This window comes from Mustela putorius, unplaced genomic scaffold (genome assembly GCF_011764305.1).
Source record: "Mustela putorius furo isolate JIRA1106 unplaced genomic scaffold, ASM1176430v1.1 tig00000135_pilon_pilon_pilon, whole genome shotgun sequence".
Lineage (NCBI taxonomy): Eukaryota > Metazoa > Chordata > Mammalia > Carnivora > Mustelidae > Mustela > Mustela putorius.
This window is the reverse complement of record NW_025421292.1, coordinates 3,392,926-3,415,612: the sequence shown is the minus strand read 5'-3', so window position 1 is coordinate 3,415,612 and position 22,687 is coordinate 3,392,926. Positions and strand designations below refer to the sequence as shown.

At 42.6% G+C, this 22,687-nt stretch overlaps 1 protein-coding gene and 1 pseudogene across 2 annotated transcripts in view; one reads left to right on the top strand and one right to left on the bottom strand.

The window, feature by feature from the left end:
• TCP11 (t-complex 11) overlaps window positions 1–22,687 on the top strand; it is a 139,163-nt gene that overhangs the window by 93,201 nt on the left and 23,275 nt on the right. The gene's annotated exons all lie outside the window — the stretch shown is intronic.
• Window positions 9,185–9,529, bottom strand: LOC101674672 (annotated as a pseudogene).

Here is a 22,687-nt window from a genome sequence, read left to right as displayed (position 1 = left end):
GTCTTTATTTAATTGTTGGGAAGCAGGAAGCCAGAAGCTGGGGGTTTCTAAATTCAGTTCCAAGGAGCTTGGATTAACACCAAAATAATTCCCTTCCTGGCGACTCACTCTTGGAAAAGCACCTTAGGGGGGGACAAAGAATGATCTTGGTTTGATCAAGCAAGGCTATTTGTTTACCTTTAGCCTCTGCGATCTGAAAGTTGAGCTCCTCCCCAAATGCCAAACAGCCCTAGTTCTGGCCATCGCTTTCCACTCCCCCTGGAGCAGCCTGACTCCCATCTGCACTTCTGAAATTAGAGCTGGAGGTGAAAGCTTAGCAGAGCTTTGCGTTTCAATGCCTTTCTTCTTCCTTGGGTTTTAACTGCTTTTTCTGGCCTCTGGGAATCCCTTGGAAGTTAATAAAATTTACTACATCAAAGGGCTGCACGGCCATTACCCAATTAAAACCTCACAGCACTCCTGCAGCAGGTAAGCATTATTAACCCCATTTTACAGATGGGGATACTGAGGTTAATTGGTTTGCCCCTGGCTCCTGAGGAAATGAGTAACCCAGCTGGCAGTGGGATGGGGGGGGGAGTTGTCTCTGCCAAAATCCGTTTTCCAAAGCACCTTGATTTCTTCAAGATTTTCTTTTTCCTTTAGGAAACGGATTTCTTACCAGCAACCCTGAGGATGAGGAATTTCCCCAAAGCAGGCTCCTACCTTCCACCCGGAGAGGTGCCATAAAAATAGATGAAAGCTAAGAGTTCAGTGCAGTAATTTAGGAAACAATTTGGGCCTTTCAGAAATTAATGTTATTTAAAGATGCAGATTCATTCACCCCAGTGGCCTCCTGGGAGTGCTTCCCGAACCATCTGGTTCAATCAGCTCATTTTCTTTCCCCTAATCCTCCTGGCTCTCCTGTGTGTATGTACAGCGAAGGTTCCTGGGGAACTCACAGCATGAATTAAAAGCAAAGACCTTTCTCTTTCAACCAGCCACCTCTCCTCTTTTCCAAACAGCATTAAATTCCTAATCCTGTTTATTCTTTTTTTTTTTTAATTTTTTTTTAAAAGATTTTATTTATTTATTTGACAGAGAGAGATGACAAGCAGGCAGAGAGGCAGGCAGAGAGAGGAGGAAGCAGGCTCCCTGCCGAGCAGAGAGCCCAATGTGGGGCTCGATCCTAGGACCCTGAGCTCATGACCTGAGCCGAAGGCAGCGGCCCAACCCACTGAGCCACCCAGGCGCCCCAATCCTGTTTATTCTTAATGGGGGTATAAAATTCATGTTCCAACAGACCATGAGGAGATCTGTGGAAGCCTCCTCCCCAGAGCTCCTGTCCTCCCAGTCTGGGTCCAGCCGGGAAGGTTGGGGGATCTTTACCCCATTTGCCAAGAGGACCCTACAAAACCTGGTGGTGTTTGGGGATACATTTGCCCAGGCCTGCTGAAAGAGGAAGGAAAAAAAAATTGTTTTTGGTCTGGTTAAAGCTATCCGTGAGCCACCGGGAAGATTTCAAAGAGTCAGGTGAGAGTTTTCAAAAGAAGGGTTTCAGCACGGTCCCAAGGATGTAAATCCCTACTTCTTGCTGTTCAAGTCCAATTATAATCCACAAAGGCGGGATGCTGTGTTTACATAAATAATTACGAGGTTCTGGAGAGCCAGACGTGTTACAGCACACAGGAGGCAAGCCCATAAATTACATTGGGGAATTAGGGTCAGAGTGATCTTATCTCTGTAAATCTGGCCAAATTCCGGCAAGCTAAAGGCCCATCCGATTGACTGAGCCTTGGGAGGCTCAGGCTCCAGAATCCAGGGAGCTGGGGATGGGGCTACCCGCGCCCACCCCCACCCCACCTCCCTTTACTGCTTCTCCCTGTGCAAGTTTGCCGGCTGATTCTGAGAGCTACGGGGTGGCAGGAAGAAGAATTGCCCTAACTTGCTCTTTGCCCAGCCTGCAAGGGAGGAAGGCAGGAGAGGGGTGTAGGCACCTCATTTCTATCCTCTCTTTTTCCTCCTGGACCACACAGGCTCTTGCTCCTAAAACAACAGGCACAGTACAGGAGTGGTGATGGGAAACAGCAACAGAACAGAGCTTCTCCGGACCTTTCCCTCCTGCAGAGGCCAGACCTGCATGTTTGCCTTCATTCAATAGAGATCAATTGAGTACCTCCCTACCCCCTCACTCCCCAGGTGCCATGGCACAGAGCAGGGGGGAGGCCTCAGGTTCCAAGACCAGAATACTTGATTTGAATTCTTGCTCTGCTCACCACCCTGGGGAAGTGACCTGACTCTCCCGGCCTCAGCTTCCTTATCTGGAAAGCAGGGTAGCAATAGCACCATTCCCATAGAGTGAGACGAGGATTACCAGAAGTCATTCCTAAAGCACTCTTAGAACAAGTTAAGTACTCAGTGTGTGTTGGTTGTTGCTAGTACTAATCCTGTGCTAGACACACGTGGGTCTTGGGTCCCAAGGTGGTCACGAGCTGGTTGAGAAGGACGTTCCCACATAAACACAAAAGAGATGACAAGGAGTATGGTTGATGAGCTCCAAAGTGAATGGAAAAGAATTCAGTTCTAAGGAGCAGGCAGAGGGCGAGATTGTGTGGCAGGAGAGGGCTTCTCAGAGGAAGGAAGGCTTAAGCTGGGCTTAAAAGATGTGCAAGATTTGGCTGGACCGCAGAAAGGCATGAGAGATCAGGAGAGAGCTCCAGGCAAGGGGCTAGAGCTCCAAGAATCCACAAGAATTAAGCTCGAAGTCAAAGCATTTTGCAACTCTGATGCTTTCAAGACCACAAGCCAAACCTCTTCAATTAAGATTTCCAAATCAAAATGTTGGTCTTTCTTATAGAGAAAGAAATATTGATTTGGGTTAATTTCATCTGACCAAACAATGTTACAAAGTAAGGGTGACAGAGCTTATTGTGAAAAGACCAGAAGAGGCATAGATCTATTATAAATAGAGCTCCAATGTTTTTTGCATATTTATTTTAATATTATTTTATTTTTTCAGTGTTCCAAGATTCATTGTTTATGCACCACACCCAGTGCTCCATGCAACACATGCCCTACTTAGTACATACCACCAGGGTCATCTATTCCCCGACCTCCTCACCTCCAAAGCCCTCGGTTTGTTTCTCAGAGTCCACAGTCTCTCATGGTTCATCTCTCCTTCCAGTTTCCTCCAATTCACTATTCCTTTCATTCTCCTAATGTCCTCCATTTAATTCCTTATGCTCCAGAAGTAAGTGAAACCATATGATAACTCTCTACTTGACTTATTTTATTCAGCATCATCTCCTCCAGTCCCATCCATATTGATACAAAATTGGGGTATTCATCCTTTCTTATGGAGACATAATACTCCATAGTATATATGGACCATATCTTCTTTATGCATTCATCTGTTGAAGGGCATCTTGGTTCTTTCCACAGTTTGGCGACCGTGGCCATTGCTGCTATGAATATTGGGGTACAGATGGCCCTTCTTTCACTACATTTGTATCTTTGGGGTAAATACCCAGTAGTATAATTACAGGGTCATAGGGTAGCTCTATTTTTAATTTCTTAAGGAATCTCAATTTACAAAAGGGGAGAACAGGTATATCTGACAGAGATATTACTGAAATAAAATCATGTTGGCTGGTGAGGTTAAAAAGTATTCTATCCAGAAAGTGTTCCATTCGTTCAATCATTCTTTGAATGTGTATCGAGGGTTTACTATGTGCCAGGCATTCAGGAAAACTCTGGTAGTGTCAGTAAACATGGATTCTGCTATATGTGTGTTGACCTCATAAATTTTTCTGTATCTTAGGAAATGATCTAAAATAAATGAAAGCAGGTCCCCATGAAGCAAGCATTTTAAAAACATTGCTATATATAGTGTGTTTCTAAAAATTTTTAACACCTTCATGCAATTTCATAAATAAATTTGGTCTTCATCTGAGTAAGAATTGCAAAAATTTGTTACTGGACATTAAAAAAACCTTACCCAATCCCCAACAACTGAATTTCTAAACAAATTTTCCTTGACTATCACTGCTTACAAAAATGAATTCATTCTAGAAGTTGTCAATGAATGAGTCAATCACGTGCCCAGCACCGTTGGAGTTATGACAAAGGATAAGAAAGGATTTTTGCTTCCAGAACAACACGAAGCAACAGGGATTGGATTTATTCTCCTTCTTGGAACAACCAACTGACAGACAAAACATATAAAACAATGTTTTTCAAACTCTATCATGGAATAAAGGACAGTTATTGAGAGACAAGAAAACAAAGTAAGCCCTGAGTGCCCAGGCTTACTGTCTTATGAGGGTTTCCAAGCTGCAGCATGGGAAGAGAATCCAGGTGGAGCTCAGCAAATTCTCTGAGTTGAGAATTCTCTGGGTCTGGGGCAGAGCTAAAAGTCTGAGGAGAATAAGGTGGCTAGAATTTGCAGGACAGAGTACTAAAGAGGAGAAAGCTGCACAGAGATCTGGGAATCTGGAGAGGGTCTCCCTCAGGTGTTCAGCACGATAGACCTGTGAGTGGGAGAAAACTACGCCAAGCTGGAGAAAGAATCATCTGGAAGGATTAGAGGATAATGCTAAGTGTTCACACAGAGCTGGGAACAGAGTCTGTTCCGCCCCAGCCAAACTGGAAAACTGTATCATTCATGGAGCATTAGGTAGAACTCTGTATTGTGTCAATAGTAGGGAATGATTAGCCCTCTACTAAACACTGCTGTGATCCTACCTAATAGCTCTTAAAAGTAAGACTGAAGGGATCAAGCTGTTTCTAAGCAATCTAATTGACTCCCATGACAAAGTACAAGAATATTTACAGAAATATCAAAATATCCAGCACCCAACATAGTAGAATTCACAATGTCTGGAATGTAAACAAAGACTACTAGGCATGAATGCAAAATATGACTCATAGTGAGAAAAAGAAATCAATCAAAATTGACCTGAACTGGGGCATCTGGGTGGCTCAGTCAGTTAGGCGGCCCACTCTTGGTTCTGGCTCAGGTCATGATCTCCTGGGTCATGAGATCGAGCCCCATTTCTGGCTCCATGCTAGGCGGGGAGTTGGCTTGAAATTTCTCTCCCTCTTCTCCAACCCCTGCTTGTGTGTGCCCACTCTTTCCCCCTCAGTCAAGTAAATAAATCTTAAAAAAAAAAAAAAAAAATTGACCTGAACTGACACAGAGGTTATAATTAGCAGCCCAGGATGTGAAACCAGCTGTTATGACTGTATTCCATATGTTTAAAAACATGTATGATTTTAATAAGACACAAATCAAAGTTTTGGGGATAGAAACTGCAATAAGGGAGATGTTCAAGATTCATAGAAGATCAGACTTGGCAGAAGAATATTTTAGTGAACAGGAAGACATAACAAGAGAAACTATTCAAAATTATACAGGGGGGAAAAGGTTTATAAAATGAAGAAAGCATCAGTACACTATGGGGCAACTTCAAGCAGCCCAATATATACAAAATTAGAGGCCCTAGGGGGAAAGGGTTGGAATACAGGAAAATTATTTGAAGAAATAATGGCCAGATTTTTTTCCAAATTTGATAAAAACTATAAGCTCACAGATCCAAGAAGCTCAATGAGTACAAGAAACCCAGGTACAAGAAACCCAAAGGGAACTACACCAACGTACATGTAACTCAATTGCTCAATCCCTTTGGGGAAGAGAACATTTTAGAAGCAGCTTAGAAGCTTAGAAGCAGAAAAGACGCATTACATACAGAAGAACAAATGGAAGGATAGTGCAAATTTCTCACTGGAAACAGTGCAAGTGAGAAGCCAGGGAAGCAAAATAGTTTAAGTACCGAAAGGAAAAAAGAAACCTCTCAGTCTAAATCTTTTTTTTTTTTAAAGTTTTTATTTATTTATTTGACAGACAGAAATCACAAGAAGGCAGAGAGGCAGGCAGAGAGGGGTGGGGAAGCAGGCTCCCTGCTAAACAGAGAGCCAGATGCGGGGCTCCATCCCAGGACCCTGAGATCATGACCTGAGCCGAAGGCAGAGGCTCAACCCACTGAGCCACCTAGGCGCCTCTCAGTCTAAATCTTATACCTAGCCAAAATATCTTTAAAAATGAAGGTGCCCTAAGATCTCTTCAGACAGAATTCATCACCAGCAGAACTATACTCTTAAGAAAGGTGAAGGGAAGTCCTTCAGGCAGGAGGAAGAGGATAACCAGATAGAAGCATGGGTCTCCCCTAAAGAATGAAAGGCACTGGCAAATTTATCTACACAAGGAAATACACACACACACACACACACACACACACACACACACATTTTAACTGTGGTGCATATCTTTCAGAGGTAACTGTTTAAACAAATAAATGTGCTTTATTACACATGTATGAGTGAAAAGGTATGACAACAAAAGCATAAAGACCAGGAGGGGAGAAATGGATATCATAGTCAAGTTCTTATACTATATGTGAAATGGAATACTAACAAAAGCAGATGGTGTGAAGATATACCATGAACCCTAAAGCAGCCAACGAAATAATAAAACAGAATTATAGCTACTAAGGCCAACAAAGGAAATAAAACAGAATCATAAAAAATATGCAGTTGAAAAGAAGGCAGAGAAAGAGAAAAAAAGGAACCAAAAGGTGAACAAATTTAAAAGAAACAAGATGATAGACTTAAATTTAACCATACCAATAACCACATTAAAAACAAGTGGTCTCAACTGTACAGTTTCACGTATAGGTGGCTACTAGAGTAGGCAAATTAATAGAAATAGATATAGAAAGTAGAATGCGGCTTGCCTGGGGTTGGGGGAGGGGAAAACAAGGACTTACTGCTTATGGGTAACGAGTTTCCAGTTTTGCAAGATGAAAAGGTCCTGGAGAGTGTTTGCCCAACAGTACGACACTGTTAACATTACTGAACTGTGTACTTAAAATGGTTAAGATGTCAAATTCTGTGATGTGTATTTTGCCACAATTAAAACCAAACCAAATCAAACAAAAACAACAACAACAAAAAAATCCCTGTATTTCTCTGAGTTGGAAAAAAAAAAAAGCCCAAATGCTTTAATTAAAAGGCAGAGATCATCACATTGGATAAGAAAGCAAGGCCAAATTATATGGTGCTTATAAGAAACACACTTTCTTTCTTTATTTATTTTTAATCACAAATGTGTCTGTATTTTTATATTTTGATATTTGTGTTTCAATAGTCATACTCCCTTGGCAATGCAATATATTATTATTTTAAATGTTTCAAAAAGATGGTTCTAAGCAGGGATCCTTTGTCTTCTCCAGATGCTAAGGGTATCTCCACCCAGTAAGAGTTTGGAAGTCCTGCCCTAAGCCTCACCTCATCCCTCAGCTGGCCTTTCTTTTCTTGGATGCCTCATTTCCATATCCACTCATAACAGATGTTCTGAGCGTCCACTGTGTCCCAGATGTGCTCAAGTCACTAGTAACACAGATATATGTGTCTATAAGGTCTCTGCCCTGCCAGGGTCCCACCCATGGCCACTTCACCCAATGCTGGAAAGGTAAAGTCATGGGGTTCAGAAAGCTTACACTGGGGAGAATTACCCTGTCCAAGGACAAGGAATTACCTTGTCCAAATTACCTTTACCAAGCGGGACTTCCTGGGGAAATGAGGTTTTGCAGTATAAGACAGAGGGAAGAAGGGGGAGTTGCCTCAGCCAAGTGGCCAGGTGGATCAGCATATGCAAATGCCTTTGGTGGAGGAGCCCTCAGGCAGGCCTGGGTTAATAGTTCAGTGAGAGAAGGGATCAGTGGGCTTCGAGGGGCAGGGCAGAGCAGCAGGACCTTGCACACCTTGTCAGGGGCTTGGATTTTCACCACTGGAGCTATGGGGAACATCCAAAGCAGGGAGAAGAATGGGGGCGGTCATCAGATCAAGAGAGTCCTATCTACCTTTTGAAATGATCACTATAGTAACAAGCAAGTAGAAGGGACTGGAGAGAGTAAGAGAGAAAGCAGGGAGATGAGCCAGGGGCTGTTGTAGGTAAAGCAGTCTGCGTGAAATTATTTTGAGCTGAAATAGGCTTTTCCCTGAACTCCTTTATATAAAAGCAAGGTCCCCCCAAATAACTCAATTGTCCTAAACCCCTTCCTCAGGAGCAACTAGGGAAATAAACCCAGACACTATCACAAAACTACTAATAATACTTCTCATCTGTTCTCCTGTGGGCCCATTTATCTCCTCTAAAAGTCGTTTTCTTTCCTTGTAAGTATGCTCTCCTCCTCCGCTTCTCTTACTAAGTTGGTAAGCTCCCAAATTCTAACTGCCTAGTACTCATATAAAAATCTGTCTTTTCTCTCGCTAATCTGTCTTTTGTCAATTTAATTCACAGGTCCTAGTTACTGAACCTAAAAGGGTAGAGGAAAAGTTTTCCATTCTGCCCTGATGTAGGTATCTGGGAGATAAATGGTCTCAAGTAGGGACAGAGTGTTGGAGATGAAGAAAAGTAGATGGGTTCAAGACAGCCTTTAAGAGATCATATATCATTGAGGTCAAGAGAATGGATTAGAGACAGCCTGCCTGGGTTTATAATCCTGCCTCCACCACTGTGAGACACAAGCTGGATGACCTTGGGCAAAGGAAACACACCTTTTTTTTTTCCCCCTGTATTAATTGCCAGTTTTATTCCTCTGGCTAAGAGATCCAGAGGTAACTTGAAGTTCATATTTTTTTAATAGTTCTTCCATCAAGATTTTAGTTGCTCCCATTGCCCTTATAAGCTGGTCGCAAATTATTTAACTCTTACTTATAAAACTTTCATTCTTTGTATGTGTGTGACATGTGCTCATGAAAAAACACAATAAGCAAAAAGAAAAAAGCTCATGCCACACAGAAATAAACAGTTACATTTTTGATATATGTCTGTATGTGTAACACACATGAACTCAAATTTGGGATTTAATTCTATGTATGCGACTCAATAAGTCGCTTTGTAACCTGTTATGACTTTACAATATACAAAGAATGTATTTTCATGCAAATGTGAGAAACTTTCCAATTGATAAACAGACTTGGAGAATGGGTCAAAAATACAAAATCCAGTGAGATGGTGGTAACAGGGAAGCTACCTAAAACAAAATTCCACCATATGACTAAAGTAAAACGAAGGTCAAAGATACATCAGAAAATGCTAACAGAAAGAAAGAAGAGGCCAGATTTTAATATCAGACAAAAAAGGAATTCAAGGCCTAAATCACACAGGGTAAGGACGTCTGTGCGAATGTCTTTGCTTCCGATCATCACAAACTTGTTTCTTACTCTTCTTATCTTTTCCCTAAGCCTTTCCAACTCATCTACTCCTCTTACCATTTCTTCAGGGTCCAAATGCCTCACAGGAGTGTCCTCTTTAAACCCCTGGCCAGCCTGGGTCGGCCCTCCTTTAAGATTTCCTTCTGCTTCCCAGCCTACACCTTCTTTGGAAGGTTGAGAGTTTCCTTCCACCTCCTGTGGGACATCTTCCGAATGGAGGTCTGCCCTTTGGCATGTTCTGTGGTTTTCCTTCGTTTTCTTGACAAGATTTTTGCATATTGAGTATTCTTCTGTTTTTTCTTTTGAATAAATTAATCCTGAAAGGATCCGGAGGCACTTTCTCCTTCCCTACCAATATGGAGCTGCTACAGGGAAATAGGCCCTAGACTATAAAGATTTCTGCACATGTCCAAGAAACACACTTTAAATATAAAGACACAGATGTGTCAAAAAGTGGAAGGGTGAAAAAAGGTGTACCATGCTAACACAAATAAGAAAGATGGACTTGGGAATGTATGGTACAGTATGGTGACTATAGTTAGTACTGTACTGTATATTTGAAAGTTGTTTAGAGAGTGGATCTTAAAAGTTCTCAACACAGGGGGCACCTGAATGGCTCAGTTGGTTGAGCATCCAACTCTTGATTTTGGCTCAGGTCATAATCTTGGAGTCGTGGGATCCATCCCCACCTCAGGCTTCATGCTCAGCAGGGAGTCTGCTTAGGATTCTCTCTCTCCTTCTCCCCTCACTACCCTCCTCTCTAAAATAAGTAAACAGATCTTTCAAAAAAGAGTTCTTGGGTGCCTGGGTGGCTCAGTTGGTTAGGTGACTGCCTTCAGCTCAGGTGCATGATCCCAGAAGTCCCAGGCTCCCAGCTCCATGGGGAGTCTGCTTCTCCCTCTGACCTTCTCCCCTCTCATGCTCTCTCTCATTCTCTCTCTCAAATAAATAAAGAAAATCTTAAAAAAAAAAAAAAAAAAGAGGGGCACCTGGGTGGCTCAGTGGGTTAAAGCCTCTGCCTTCAGCTTAGGTCATGATCCCAGAGTCCTGGGATCCAGCCCCTCATCGGGCCCTCTGCTCAGCAGGGGGCCTGCTTCCTCCTCTCTCTCTGCCTGCCTCTCTGCCCACTTGTGATCTCTGTCAAATAAATAAATAAAATCTTAAAAAAAAAAAAGTTCTCAACACAAGAAGAAAATTTGTAACTATGTGTGGTGGTGGATAGTAGCTAGACTTAATGTGGTGACCATTTTGAATTGAATCAATATGTTATACCATGAAACTAACATAACATTATATGTCAATTATATCTCAGAAAAGATGTCTATGACTTGGAAAGGTGTCCATGAAATATTAAATTAAATATTAAATTAAATTTTGTGAACCAAAAGAAAAAGAAAGAAAGAAGAAGGATAGAGGGAGGAAGGAAGGAAGGAAGGTAGATTAACATCAGAAAAAAGTAGATTTCAGAGCAAAGAATGTTGCCATATATAAAGAATATAATTTCAAAAAATATATACATTATTTCATATCATAAAGTGGTCAATTCATCAAGATGGTTTAGTTCTAGAAGTTTATGCACGGAATAACAGAGTTTCAAAATACATGAAGCAAAAACTGACAGAATGGCAAGGATAAACATGCAAATCACAACTACAGCAGAGATTTTAACACTTCTGCTTAATAAATGATATTGATAGGTAGAACATAATCAAGGGTATAGAAGGTAAGCGGCACCATCAATCAACTTGACCGAATTGATATTTATAGAACACTCCATTCAACAACAGCAGAAGGCACATTCTTTTGAAACACACATGGAACATTTACCAAAATAGGCCATATTATGGGCCATAAAAGAAGTCACAATAAATGTTAAAAGGCTCAAGTCACAAAAAATATGTCCTCTCATCACAGTGGAATTAAGTTAGAAGTTAATAACAAAAAGATTCCTGGAAAATCTCCAAATATTTTGAAACTAGACAACACCCTTCTAAATAAGCCATGGTGGAATAAAAATACAAAAGGGAAACCCCAAATGTATGTTGAATGGAATGAAGATGAAAATTCAACCTACCAAAATTTGTGGGACTCTACTAAATGAGTATTTGAAAGGTCTCAAGTCAATAATCTCAGCTTCTACCTGAAGAACTAGAAGAAGAAAAGCAAATGAAGCCGAAGAAATAAAAAAGCAAAGATCAGAGCAGAAATTAATGACATAGACTACAGCAAAACAATGAAGAAGATCAATGAAGCCAAAAGATAGTTCATAAAGGGGAAATCAATAAAACTTCTGAACCTTTAGCCACATGGATCAGGAAGAAAAAGAGGAGACACAAATGACCAATATCAGTAATGACCTCACTATAGATTTTACTGTTTTAAAAAAAGGATAATAAGAGAATATTATAAAAAACTTTGTCAATGTCAACAGTGAACAAAGAATACCAATACATTAGACAATTTAGATGCAATGGACAAATTCCTTGAAAGATAAACTACCAAAACTCATTTTGTAAGAATCGATAACCTGAATAGTATTTAAATTGAATTTCTAACTTAAAATTTTTCCTTAATGAGAACTCCAGGCTTAGGCAACTTAACTGGTAAATTTGACAAATATTAAAGGAGGAAAAAAATACCAAATACAAACTCAGAAAATGGAAGGGGATAGAAACCTCCCAACTCATTCTAAGGCCAGTATTACTCTGATACTGAAATGAGACAAACATTTATAAGAAAAGAAAACTACAGACCAACAACCCTCACTAACATAGAGAAATTTCAAACAAAATTCTAGCTAATCAAATCCAACAGTACATAAAAAGATAAAATACATCATGACCAAGTGGGGTTTATTCTAGGCACGCAAGTTTGACTTAACATTTGAAAATCAATATACTTCACTATATTAACAAAATAAGAAAGAAAAACCAAATGAGTATCTATCTTAGCAGATGAAAAAAACTTTTGACAAAAATACAATATCCAGGGGTGCCTGGGTGGCTCAGTCAGTTAAGCATCCAACTCTTCATTTCAACTCAAGTAATGATCTCAGGGCTATGAGATGGAGCCTGTGGTGGGCTCTGTGGTGGGCATGGAGCCTGCTTAAGTTTCTTGCTCTCCCTCTCCCTCTGCTCCTCCACCCCCATCTTGCCTTCTCTGTTTCTTAAAAAAGAAAGAAAGAAAGAAATAGAGAAACAAACCAACATCCATTCCTGATTAAAAGCTAAGCAAACTAGTCATAGAAAGGAACTTCCTAAATCTGATCAAGACCATCCATGAAAAACCTATGCTAAGGGCACCTGGGTGGCTCAATTAAGTGTCTGCCTTTGGCTCAGATCATGATCCCAGGGTCCTAGAATGGAGCCCCACATTGGGCTCCCTGCCTGTTTCTCCCTCTTCATCTGTTTGCAGCTCCCCCTGCTTGTTCTCCCCTTCCCCCCTTTCTGTTAAATAACTAACTAAAATCTTTTAAAAAAGAAAAAAACCTATGGCTAAAATCATATCTAATAGTGAGACTGATTGCTTTCCCTCTAAGATGAAGAGCAAGATAAAGGATACTACTCACATCACTTCTATTCAACATAGTATTAGAGGTTTTAGCCTATGCAATGAGGCAAGAAAAAAATAGGCATTTATATTGGGAAGGAAGAAGTAAAACTGTCTTTATTTAAGATAAGCATGATCCTTAAAGAAAAACTGATAAACCAGACTTAATCAAAATGAAAAACTTCTGCACTATGAGAGACTTCTGCTATTAGGAGAACGAAAACCCGGGGTGCCTGAGTGGCGCAGTCATTTAAGTGGCTGCCTTTAGCTCAGGTCATGATCACAGGGTCCTGGGATCAAGCCCTGCATCAGGCTCCCTGCTCGATGGAGAGCCTGCTTCTCTCTCTCTCCCTCTGTCTGCCGCTCTGTCTACTTGTGCGTGCTCTCTCTCTCTCTCTCTGTTAAATAAATAAAATCTTTAGGAGAATGAAAAGCCAAAGACTTGGAGAAAAACTTATGCAAATCATTTAGCTGATAAAGAAGTTGTAAAGAGCTGTAAATATGTAAAGAGCTCTTATAACTCAATAATAAGAAAACAACCCAATTTTAAAAACGAGCAAAAGCTTTGAATGGACACTTCACCAAAGGAGACATCCAGGTGATAAATAAGCACAGGAAAAGATGCTCAACATTATTAGCCATCAAGGAAGGCAAATTAAAACCACAGTGAGAAACCATTACCTACACTATTTAGAACAGCTTTTTAAAAAAGAGAGAGATGAACAATACCAAGTATTGGTAAGAATGGGGGACAATGGAAACTTCTGTGTACACTGCTGGTGGAAGTGTTAAATGAGACAGCTGCCCTGGAGAAATGTTTGTTAGTTTCTTATAAAGTTAAACTTACCATTTAATCCAGCAACTCCACTCTTAGGTATTTACCCAAGAGAGAAATAAAAACATATATCCACAAAAAGACAGGCTGGGATATTTATGGGAGCTTTATTCATAATAGAAAAAACTAGAAATAACCTAAATATCCATCGTAGATAAATAGATAAATACACTGCGGTATATTCTTACAGTGGACTACTGCTCTGCAACAAAAGGGAAAAAACTACCCATAAGTGCCACAAAACTGATGAATCACATAGACGTTATGCTGAGTCACAGACACAAAGGACTAGTGTTATGGACTGAATTGTGTCCCCAAATTCATATGTCGAAGCCCTAACCAACATGACCATATTTGGAGACAGGGACTTTTAAAGAAGTAATTAAAGTTGAGTAAGGTCATAAGGATTATAGGAACCTAATCCAGTAGGACTGGTGACCTTAGAAAAAGAGGGAGAGACACTAGTGATGTGCTCACACAAAGAAAAGGCCATATAGGGACACGGTGAGCAGGCAGCCATCTGCAGCCAAAGAGAGAGGCCTCAGGAGAAACCAAACCTGTCAACACCTTGAGCTTGGTCTTCCAGCCTCTAGAACTGTGAGAAAATAAATTTCTGTTGTGTAAGCCTCCCAGTCTCTGGTATTAGATGGCAGCCCCCAGATACCTTTGCCCTCCATGTGTTTCTCCCCCAGCCATTCCTTCTGGAACCTCTGTTCTCCCAGAAGCCTTGAAAGTGTGCCTTCCTCATACTGTACCCCCTAATAATACTTTTAAATAAAGAAACATTTTAAAAAGTGGCTTGGTCAGTTGGTGGCTTAGTCAGTTGGGCATCCAACTCTTGATTTCTGCTGGGGTCATGATCCCAGGGTCAGGAGTTAGAGCCCCAGGGCTCCACGATCAGCAAGGAGGCTGCTTGAGAATCTCTTCCCTTCTGGCCCGCCCCTTCTTGCGCCTGTGCACACACACTCTCTCTCTCTGAAATAAATAAATCTTAAAAAAAAAAAAAAAAGTGTCAGAACACCTGGGTGGCCCAGCTGAGAGTCGGACTCTTGATTTCAGCTGAGATCATATTCTTGGGGTGGTGGGATGGAGTACCACCTCCTGCTGGAGCCTGGTTAAGATTCTCTCTCCCTCTCCCTCTGCTCCCCCCCACCCTGCTCGGACAGTCTCTTTTAAATAAATAAATAAATGTAACTAATACAATTATATAACTACATTTACATGAAGTTTTAGAACAGGTAAAACTAATATATAGTGACAGAGACTAGATCAATGGTTACCTGGGGCCTGGGAGAAGGAGATGGGTATTGACTGAAAATGGACTCAAAGAAATTTTGGATATAATGAAGGTATTCTGTTTGACTGTGGTGGTGGTGGTGGTTATCTGGTACATAATTTGTCAAAACTCATTAAACTAGGGACATCTGGGTGGCTCAGTCATTGAGCATCTGCCTTCATCTTGGGTCATGATCCCAGGCTCCTGGAATGGAGCCCCACATTGGGTTCCCTGGTCGGCGGGGAGTCTGCTTTCCCTCTCCTACTCCCCCTGCTCATGTTCCTGCTCTTACACACTCTCTCTCTCTCTGTCAAATAAATAAATAAATACCCCCCAAACTCATTGAACTGTGTACTTAGTTGGCACATTTTATCCATGAAAGTTATACCTCAATAAAGTTTATTTTATTTATTTTAAAGATTTATTTATTTGAGCGGTGCCTGGATGGCTCAGTCATTAAGCATTTGCCTTCCGCTTGGGTCATGATCCTGGGGTCCCGGGATCGAGCCCTGCATTGGGCTCCCTCCTTGGTGGGAAGCCTGCTTCTCCCTCTCCCACTCCCCTTGCTTGTATTCCCTTTCTTGCTGTCTCTCTCTCTGTCAAATTAATAAATAAAATCTTTAAAAAACAACAAAGATTTATTTATTTGAGAGAGAGTGCCTGAGCAAGTGGGGGGAAAGGGCGGGGGAGAGGGAGAGAATCTCAAGCAGACTCCCTGCTGAGTGTAGAGTCCAACATAGGGTTTGATCTCACCACCCTGAGATCATGAACTGAACCGAAGTCAAGAGCCACCCAGGTGCCCCTCAATAAAGTTGATTTTGAATAAAATATTACATAAAAAGTACATACAAGAACACTTGAATACGATGTGCGGGGATGTACATACCAATGTTTCATATCTTTCATTTTGCAGTTTTGGATTTTTAGAAATGTGTATCCCCAGCAAGGGAAGCGGTGGATAGTCTCAGCCCTAGGTTCAAAGAGGGATGCAGATGGAGCTCTCCATTCTAAAGGCAGAAAGAGTTAGAACAATGTATTTTCTATAATTTAGTAATGAAAAATGGCCAACAATAAACATTAACCAACATTCAGAGATATTTTGTAACTTAAATTTCTAATGTATAATTGTATATCTTTCTTACTAAGTCCCCATTTCTATCTTCAACAGATGCTGGTTTTATTTAGCCCGGGAGTGAGTGCTTCCTGGTGTCTTGTTCTCTAGCTTGGTCTGGGCACTGCATCAAAGCCCCTCTGGGATGCTTGCCTAAGGGAGACTGAAGGCTCCCACAGCAGGGACTAAAGCGTGTCTGCCCTAATTAAGAGGGAAAATTACCATTAACCTAACACAGCAACCCTTGCTTCTTTTTTCACTAGAGAGTAGAAAGGAGAGAGGGGCGCCCTGCTGGATCTATTGGCGGAGCTGGGGCTGTGACTTGGTCTCCCTGGCTTAAGTTCGAGCCCCACAAGGGGTGTAGGAATTACTTAAAAATAAAATTTTTTTTTTAATTAAAAAAAAAAAGAAAAGAGAGAGAAGACTTGGAATAGTGATTTTAAAAGTGTTTTCCAGCTGTAGTATTTTTTGAGTCCATTTTATTGTTTTTTCATTACTCTTCTCATGTACTCATTCACCTACATAGAGTTATGTCTCAGTGCTAAATTCTGTAATAAGGGCTGGGGATGCACCACGTAAGGAGAGAGACATGATTTGTGCCTTCATACTGCTCACATTCCAGTGGGAGTTGGGGGCTGTCAGCACCCCAAATCACACTGACTTAAACAATAAATGTATTGGCTTGATGCTGGGGAATCTTAGGCAGGAGGCTGGGCTGCGAGGGTTCCCTGTGACTGAGTAGTGAGGCTGGTACTGACACAGTCTCTGGAGACAGTTCTTGCTCCCACCACAGCCCCACAAAGTCGAGGCGAAACACCCTCCCTCCCAGACTGAAGCAGGCAAGTAGACTAATGGAGCCTCTCCCTGACCTCTTATTGTGCCTCATTGGCCAGATTTGTCTCACGTGCTCTCTCTGAACCAATCACCATAAGGGAGAGGGGGATTACCCATGAACCTATCAGGGTGCTCCTTGGAGGTGAATGTGGCAGGACCTCTCTGGGCTTGTCTCGGGGTCCAGAAAGTAGACTCACTGCTTTATTCTAATTGGGTCAAATTAACTCAAATAGGCACATTGTAAACTTAAACATTGGTTCCAGGCAGCTGACAACCCTTTAGCAACTTCCGGAAGCATTGACTTCAAATACTGGGCTCAACTACAAGCTAATTCAAGGGAGTGAATCTTAGACAAAACATTCCAGAAATGTCCAGTGGTTTCGCTATGTGACTGTTGAGGGGCAGTCAGGAAAGACTGAGTTTGCTGGGGCTGGGTCCAGAAACACACAGCTTGGCTTTGAGTTCCCCATCCTGACCCTTTCCAGCTGGTGTTAAATCCCTTAAGCCCGTGGCTCTCCTATGAAATGGGCATCCTCTTGGTGGATTTGCGAAAGGACTAAATGAGATAATGCAGGTGATGCCTCTTCATACAGTGCCTCGCTCGCAGTAAGCGCTCAGTGTTACTGTTGAACGCGTGCGGAGCCAGACCAGTTGATAGCATCACTAGATACACCTGGATGCTTCTCAGTTTGTTTTTGACCCACATCTTCATCTCATCAATTTTACATCACCGTTGATCAAGAATAGGACCACTATTTGCAGGTATTTGCCAAGGTTCTGTCTTTCACCTGTATTGCTTTTCTCTTATTTTCCTCCACCTCCCCTTTTAGGAGGTTGTATGAAAGACTGGTCAAGGGGTGCCTGGGTGGCTCAGACGGTTAAGCATCTGCCTTTGGTTCAGGTCCTGATCTCAGTGTCCATGGGATTGAGAGCCCCACTTCTTGCTCAGCGGGAATCTGCTTTTCCCTCTCCTTCTGCCCCTTCCCTCCCCTCTCTGCTCCCGCACCCCACCCCCAATAAATAAATAAAATCTAAAAAAGAAAAGACTGGTCAAAGGCTCTGAGGTCAGACTCTCAGGGTTCAAGTCTGGGTACTACCACTTCTTCCTTGTGTGACAGTGACCTTGAGCGGGATACATCTATACAGCAGTACAAACTGTATCTTTTAACGACATTATAAGGGTGTTGTGAGAATAGTAATAGCACATCCATGTGAACGGCTCCCCGAGGGCCTGCCACATACTCAGCATTTGATGTGTGTTGTTTGGCATTATTAAGACTATTTCATCAACCATGACTCCAGACTCTATTCTTGTTATCTATTTGTCTCAGTCTCACTCCTTGATTCCAGCTGCTTATTCCTTGCCTACCTGCCGAATATTTTCTCATGAAAATCCAACCAAAACTTTATTCTCAATCCATCCTAAAACACACCTACAGTACTTCTGTCCACTCTTCTCTTTCCCCAACTGTCTTCCCCTACATCCCTGCTGCCGTTCCTCCATTGATGTCAGCACTGATGGGAAACGAAGGACTTGGATTCCTAGTTCAAGAATTCCAAATATCAGAAAGCCTTGTTTCTCTCTCTTCCTGTAAGTTCTCATAGTTGGAGGGCCCTCCCACCCAGGTTGAGGGAAATGAGGACAGAGCTGTAAAGGGACTTGCCCAAGGTCACCAGCAAGTGGGCAGCAGAAGGAATTCAACTCTCCTGCTTTTGAGGTGATTCCTCTCTCCCCACCCCCCCAACCCGTGGCTGTTTCTCTGTGCCACAAAACCACTTTGCCCCAGTTGCCCTAGGGGCCCTGGCAGACTCACAGTTCCCAGGGTTGGGAAGGCGAGGCTGGGGGTCCCCAAGTAGTTCTTGAAACAATTAAAAATCAGATTTCATAAGCCAAGTCTTGTGTTCCCCTGAGCTGTGTTGGGAAGGGGGCAGGCAGAGTGTGGTGGGGGTGGGGGGTGTGGGGAAGCTCCTTTGAGAATTTCTAAGCATTGTGAACAAAGCAAACCCCAAACTCTAGGATGTGAATCATTCTGAGTGTGCTTCTGTCGGCCACCAATGGGTACAAGAAATGTAAATTCTGCAGGGGTTGTGAGTGGTTTCGCCTGTGTTTTTCAGGGTTAGAAATTCCAAGCATGGAGTTTGTGGGTGCCCAAGGAAGCCCTCCATGTCTCTTCCTACAGTCCTACCTCTCTCAGCCCTGACTGATCTTTGGTAGGTAAGGCAGAAGCTGACAGGTGCTCAGCAGGAGGCCACATGCAGGCGTAGGCCCCAGACACCAGAACAGCCACTGGATTCATCATGTTCCTACTTCCTCAGACTATTGAAGTCAGAAAATTCTTGCCATTCCTGAGCTGGTAAGGGAGACTCAGACCCAGTGACCTCCTTTTGTTCCTGCTGAGGGCTGCAGCCCCTCGCCAGTTTCTCCCTCTGTCGGGACTGACTCCTGCTTCAGCTCCGCCCCGGTAGGCGGAGGAAAGGGGAGCAGGAAGCAGCAGTGGGAAGAGTGTACAAGGTGAAAAGAGGGTGGCCACACTTTCTCCATTCTCCCACCACACCAGGGGAAGGAAATGAAAGGCCCAAACTAAAGCTGAAGTTTAAAACAATCCCCTGTTCATAGACACAGAAACTGGGATTGAGGTTCTCGTGGGTTGTGAAGGAGGGGTGTTGGGAGGGGGAGCGGGGGAGTTATTGTTTAATGGGGAGAGTTTTTTTGTGGCAGATGATGAAAGGTTTTGGCTATAGATAGTGGTGATGGTTACACAACATTGTGAATTTAGTTTATTTAATGCCACTGAATTGTACCCTCACAAATTGTTAAAATGGTAAATATTATGCTATGTATTTTGCCTCAATTAAAAAAAATCTACAATAATTTTTCTTTTCAAAGCCCCGTTCTCTGCATTTCTTTTGAAACTGACTTCAAATAGACTGGCCTTCAAATCTATGCTGGATTTTTTTGCCGGGAGATCATTATACTTTGCTTTAGGCTGGTGGTTCTAGAGAATTATGGATGACAGGAATGATTGAAACTGATTTACTTCTCAAGTGTTTGAGATTCCTTCATCCCTACCCAAAAATGTCTATTCAGGAAGAGCTTGTCTTGACCAAAGACAGGAAAATAAAAGAAAATGTACAGGCCACCATCTAGAGTGGGCCTGGTGAAGAAAATCTCCTATGTGAAATCTCAGATTTGGAAAACAAATTGGTGGCTGATGATTTGCCTTACAAAAGACTGATTCACTTAACAAAAGAGTTTACTCAAAGGTTCCTTTAAGAAGTTAGCCCCCTGGTGCATTTAATGATATTATTGGATTAAAAAAAAAAAAAAGCCATCCGACCATTCAAGGACACTGCACTGTAAATACGTGAATGCATTGTATTGTGTTGTAAGAGTGGGAATAAAAGAGTCAGGACTCTTTGACAAATGGACCATTTTGGCCCAAAGTAACACAAGGGGGTGGGGTGGGAGGGCAGTAAGACGAGTTTTCTTGGCCTAAAATCTGGGCTGCTTTCTGGAAAGGCTTTGGGAGTTTGTGATTTATTTAAGACTGGCTAAGCCCAAGGCCTGCTATGTGTCCATTTTGAGAACTTATGGTCAAAGTTTCTACCTCTGCCCATGCTGACCGCCCCCATCACCTGCCCTCATCATAAAGGCTCTCAGGTGTATGAGCACAGCTCTGTCCTACGATGGCAGAAAAATATCTCTGTTGCCAGAAAGTGGATTCTCTCTGGTGATGAAGAATGATCCTTATTTATGTCTGCATAGGTACATTCTGGGGCCCATAAAGGTTTAATTGTCCCTCTAACTAGTTTTTTAAAAAAAAAAAAAAACAAAGAGGCTGCCAGCTTTCCCCAGAGTTTAAAACCAACTGAATGCGGTTCTGTGGAAACTGCTTTAAGTGTGTAACTCGCGCCGTGTCCTGGGGCACAAGGCGGGATTGTTTTGGGAAGTCGAAAGACGCAGCTCTTAGGAGGACTTTTAAAGTCAGTTTTTGTGGCTTTGGGCTGCTGCTGACCCTGGCTTGCTCTGCAGAAAGAGAGAAAGAGAGAGAGAGAGAGAGAAAGTCTCTCTCTCTCTCTCTCTCTGGCAGTCTACTTCTGGAAGTTACTCCCAGGCTGCCACTGCCCCCTATCGCCACCTTCCGGTTCAGGGTCGGGGGAGGCGGGGGGGGGGGGGGGGGGGGGGGGGTGGGGAAGCTCCCTGTCAAAGGACCCTGAACACCCTTCCTTCTCTCTCAGACATCGTCTTTGAGGGTTTAAAAGACTCCCAGGACAGAGGAGAGATGGAAAGAGGGGAAACGTGTCTGAGACAAAAAGAGAAAGACAGGCGCTGGTAACTGAAACTGGGTCCAGAGAGACACAGTTTGCCGGGCCTCTCCAGTGTGTGGGGGGAGCAGTAGCTCATTCTTACGGGTCCTCCATGCAGCTGCACGGCCAGTTTGTGCCCATTTGCTCAGGCTACCCTTAGGGACTGCCCATCCACTATGTTCCAGCCACAGTGGTAAATGAAATGCAGACCGTGCCTGCTCTCAGGGAGCCTACAGTCCGGCGGTAGAGTTCCACACTGAATAAAGTTAATTATGCCAACAAGCATATAATTACAAGCTGTGGTGAAGGCTACGAAGACAACATAGGGGGTGCTGAGAGAAGCGCATGAGGTTCATAGACATTTCCCTGAGGAGGTTAGACCTTGCAAGCTGGACTTGAAGAATGAGAGGGAGTGAGGTAGGAGGGGAAGGAGAGGAAGGGGAAGGATCCCAGAGGGAAGGAACAGCACATGCAAAGACCCCAGGGCAGGAAGAAACAAGGACCTCTTAGGTATCGCTGGTAGAGTGAGATGTGGCTAACCAAGCTGGATGTTTAAGCGGCTGCCAGAATCTTCTTTGTCCTCTCTTTGAGCCCCCTTTCCTTAAAAGACTTGTAAAGGGTTCTCCATCCATAACACTTCACTTTGAGCTACAAAGGGCTATGTCCAGACTGCCCCCAGATTACCGAAACCTTTCTCCTACTCTTTGATTCTATGAAGAAAACACATTTATCAAAAGACTAAAGCAAATAGTTTTGACGTGCAGTTCTGTACCATAAGGGAGGCTATAATGAAATCAGTCCCAGTTTACATGACTCCAAATGGTTTCATTTAAATGTCCCACCCTGTATTTACGTGTCCCTACCACTCTGACTGTAGTTTATCTTCCAGTATAGTCTACTGAACTTGCAAGCTTGGCCTCTGTGTAATTCCGCCTCTTACTTTTTCCATTCCATGGCCTGTCATTTACATTTTTCTTTAGAAATACAAATACTTATTTACAGTATTAGTTTTTACTCTTGCTTAGCCCTATATGTTATAGAGTACACCGACTGTGATATGGGTTCTAGTCCTACATTTTTCCATAAACTGGTGGTGACCTTAGCCAAGTCATTTAACCTCACGAGCCCAAGATGATTTGTAAGATGAGATGTTTTTCATTTCCGTTATTTTGTTTCATAAAATTAGCGGATCCATATTCAGGATTCCTCTTAGATTCTGTACCTCTTACAGTCATCCAGGAGTATTTTTCTTACATTTTTGTCTTTATCAACCCCTCTTTCAGAATGTCTTTGTGGGTAGGACCAACTCTCTGCATAATTGTTTTTGTATGGTAGTGTACCCAGGGTAGTATTTAGCAAATGAAAACAGAGCATACTGTTGGGCTTGGGTTAAAGCTCACATATGTGGGGAAGTGGTTGAGCAGGAACATTCTAGCTGCAGGCCAGAGATTCCCTTGGACCGCTTCTCAGTCTGCGGTGTATGAACCCATAGGGGTATATGGAGGTGTACCAGTGAGTATAG